This window comes from Teleopsis dalmanni, chromosome 2 (genome assembly GCF_002237135.1).
Source record: "Teleopsis dalmanni isolate 2A chromosome 2, ASM223713v2, whole genome shotgun sequence".
NCBI classification, from domain to species: domain Eukaryota; kingdom Metazoa; phylum Arthropoda; class Insecta; order Diptera; family Diopsidae; genus Teleopsis; species Teleopsis dalmanni.
Genome location: NC_051847.1, coordinates 226,477,825 through 226,481,419, shown reverse-complemented (window position 1 = coordinate 226,481,419; position 3,595 = coordinate 226,477,825). Strand labels below are relative to the sequence as shown.

The 3,595-nt window shown below is 30.2% G+C and overlaps 1 long non-coding RNA gene across 1 annotated transcript in view; it reads left to right on the top strand.

The window, feature by feature from the left end:
• Nucleotides 1-769: 769 nt before the first annotated feature.
• Nucleotides 770-3,595, top strand: part of LOC119682585 — a 13,490-nt gene continuing 10,664 nt past the window's right edge. Inside the window, exon 1 of the long non-coding RNA XR_005252587.1 lies at nt 770-1,337. This is a non-coding gene — a long non-coding RNA (uncharacterized LOC119682585). The remainder of the gene's footprint in view (nt 1,338-3,595) is intronic.

Genomic DNA, 3,595 nt, shown 5'->3' with positions numbered 1-3,595 from the left:
AATATGGACATTATATTGGCTTTATCTACTTCAACTTGTCTTACAGAAAGTGAGGCATCTTTTAAAACCACACATACAGACCGAATATTTATTTATTTGTTTGAACAAAATTGTTATGTTTATGATAATAAAAAAGTAAAATATGCCAAAAATAATATCTTCAACTTTTCACGTAAAAGCTATTTCGCAACATTTAAAAAACTCATACCAATATCTCATACCAATTTATCAATTACATATAAAGTGTCCTCTTCTTTGCGTTCAATGTACTTTGCTTTATTACGCAGCAGCAATAGTTTATAGTGGGGACCTGAAATTTCAGATTGTACCTTAGAATTTTAGTGTAATACAATATATAAAATGTATAAATAAGGGTAATGATAGTGTTGATCTTGTATGATGCACCACAATAAACTAATGTATATTGTCATTATAATGCAATAGTTATCTTTATACTAATCCAAGTGTTTTAAGCTAGAACGTCGGTAAGGCTACTAGTATACAAACTTCAAGTCCACTTCAAGTCTTTTTAAGCTCCCAGATGGTCCATTTGAATAAATTTTTTACTGAATATAATATTCGTGTTTAGTTGAAAACAAATAATTTTTTTAAATCAAATATTCTTTAATGAACTTTAAATCTTTATCTTATAAGTGCCAGTCTTTTAAAAATTGCAAAAACTAATATTGCATCGGTTCGTTATTATAATATGCTATGTCATGTTAACTACGGGCTTTTTAATAAAATTTTTTTAGCAACATGGCAGCTCTTAACGAAGAGAAACAAAAGAAAATTGAAAAACAATAAGTTTGTAGAGAGCGAACAGCTGATAACACATTCCGCCATTATTCGCACGGTACACAATAATTATATCTAACAAAACAAAACTCCAATTAAAAATTGAGAGACAATTAAAAACAAAACCTAGTAGGCTCCCATACAGAATTAATAATGTCAATTGTTTTTACAACATTTTCATTACAAATTTGTTCGTTGTTGTGTTTGGTAGCAATGGTCTTGTATTAAATATATATTTTATATTGTAAAATTGGACTTCAAAATATTGCAAAATTGCAAGTATTTAAAATTTAATTGAATTCGCAAACGAGAAGGCGGCAATCAACTCAGTTTCAGTGTAAACTAGTAAGATACTGCGTAATATTATTGTTTATACGTACATGCGTGCATACATACACACAGTATAGATATACAACATTAATTGTTTAAAATAACATAAGACAACAACAAATACACAAAGACAAGCCATTTTATTTTGTTATTGATTTAGTTACGCTAACGGATTAACAATACAACAGTATAAAGCAACAAATTCTCAGGTGAGTATCCCATTTACAAAAAAAAAAAACAAAACAAAAATAATTTTAAATAAAAATTAATAATTCAAAATAATAATAATAATGACAAGATGAACCAATTGCTGCGGAATTCGGTAACATCATATGTAGTAACAGCTGACTCCAATATATGAAGTGTGTGTAGAGTGTTCATAATATTTAATTGTGTGTGCAAGTTAAGTTGCAAGCGATTCAATGTTTTTCTTTTCTTCTTTTGTCTTCTGATAAGATTGTGAATAGCCTAGGAGGCCTGATGAATGTTATAACAACAAACTTCAACATCGTCTATAAGGGCTACTTGTGTATGCACTTCAACGCCATGTTTTTAAGCTCCAACATGGTGCACTTTAAAGTTTCTTATACCGACGACAGAATGTCAATAAGAAAATAACTCTTTCTATATATAATTTCTAACAATTAATCGCTATGATTGGTCTTGATTGACCTAAATATGCCTCACAGCTTCTTCGTTGCCACTAAAAAATTTACGAACAGGTTTTAATATTTCAAAAAATAAATAAATATTTATTTTTATTATTATTTTGAGGCTAGTTAAGTCAGTACACTTGAGCACTTTTACTCTCTATTAACTGCAAGGTTACTCCATAACCCCACTCTACGCCTTGACTGGATTGTTGTTTATCACTTCATCAGATTAAGCAATAACTGACCTCAGATCTGCATAACTACCCGTGGAGCCTGTAACCATTCTAAGATTCGATAACGCGGTGTTGGTAAGCCTGTCAGTTATCGTAAATAATTTCAGGGCTCTATGCTTTATGTATTTTTTGATCGGATCAATCTTGAGGTCTCTGAGGATGTCATAAGTCAAAATTTAAAATTTTTACAAATAATATCAATTGCCTTTTATATAGAATTTCTGGGTAGAAAAAGATTTTCATGCAAAAAATCAAATCTTCCACAGATTTAATCAAAAATTGCTGTGGATGGGGTCTGCAAAGATGAATTGGTCCAGAAGAGATATTGGAGTGTATTGCTTTGTCTATCTATCTTTTTTTAATATCCTACGTGTTTATCAGCACAACATGATGAAAATGTCTGCATACATTATAAAAATAAACTAAATAATATACTAATTATTTCTTAAAAGTCAGCTATATAGATATTATTTGGGCTTCTTTGCTGTCCCAGATACATTTTACCAACATCTAATTGCGTTTAAAGGCAGTTTTATCTATTTTAAGTTATTTGCAGCATTTAGCACATTTAAATGACCCGAAGATATTAAGTATGATGCAAAATCAACAGCAGGGCGAATGTCTATAGTGTAGTTTTTCAGATCTTGGGTTGTTGTACTGTAAGAGATAAGTTTTCGTATAATATCGTGTTGTAAGTTCATAAGCTTATATAAATGATTACCATAAAAAATATTTCTAGGAATAAAAAAATATGTGAATTCATTCTTTTACAATCTTAAAACAATGATATCGGCTTGCATATTTCGTGTGCAAAAATGACTTCACTTCTTAAAAAATCAGTCATGTTTTCTTTTGTTTTAGCTTCGAAATGAATTACACAATTCCCAATTCCGATTTTTTAAGTACATCGGGATGTTATGCTTTATATATTCTGTTCTGTTCGTCGATTTACTCGTACACGTTATTCACAAGCAAAGATTAGCTTTGCGGAATTCAATCGATTTCATTAGAAGCCTCACTCGAAGACATTTGATAAGAAATTTTGAAATATCACTTGGCTTTGTGTTTCAATTACTTCAGATAATATATTGCTCTATATGCTGTAAGGTATATATATGTGTGCATATGTTTATGTTATGATAAAGATTTGCCATATACATATATATGTATATGTATATTCCTATAAATTTATTAATTAATGTAGCAATGTAGCAAAGTAGCCAGTAGCAATATACAAACCAACAAAATCTCGAGTGCGCCCATAAAATCAGTGGCTAACAGCTTATCATGTCTATGGAGAGAGGGTCCGAGGGAAGAGTAAGATAAAACATTTTTTTTCATAGAAAACCAAAACAATGAATCACAGATAACAACACAATATCGTTGGGAGAGAAGTGGATTGATATTAAATGCGACATGTTTGCACATTGCAAAGCACGTTTCGATTGATTATGAAAGTAAATAGTGCAGAGTGCAAAAAGAACTTAAATAAATAAAATTTCTGCGGCTATATTGCAAAAATGGCTGTGCTCATGTAAAAGCATAGATCAATATTTATACTCGCATATGTTAAACATCTGC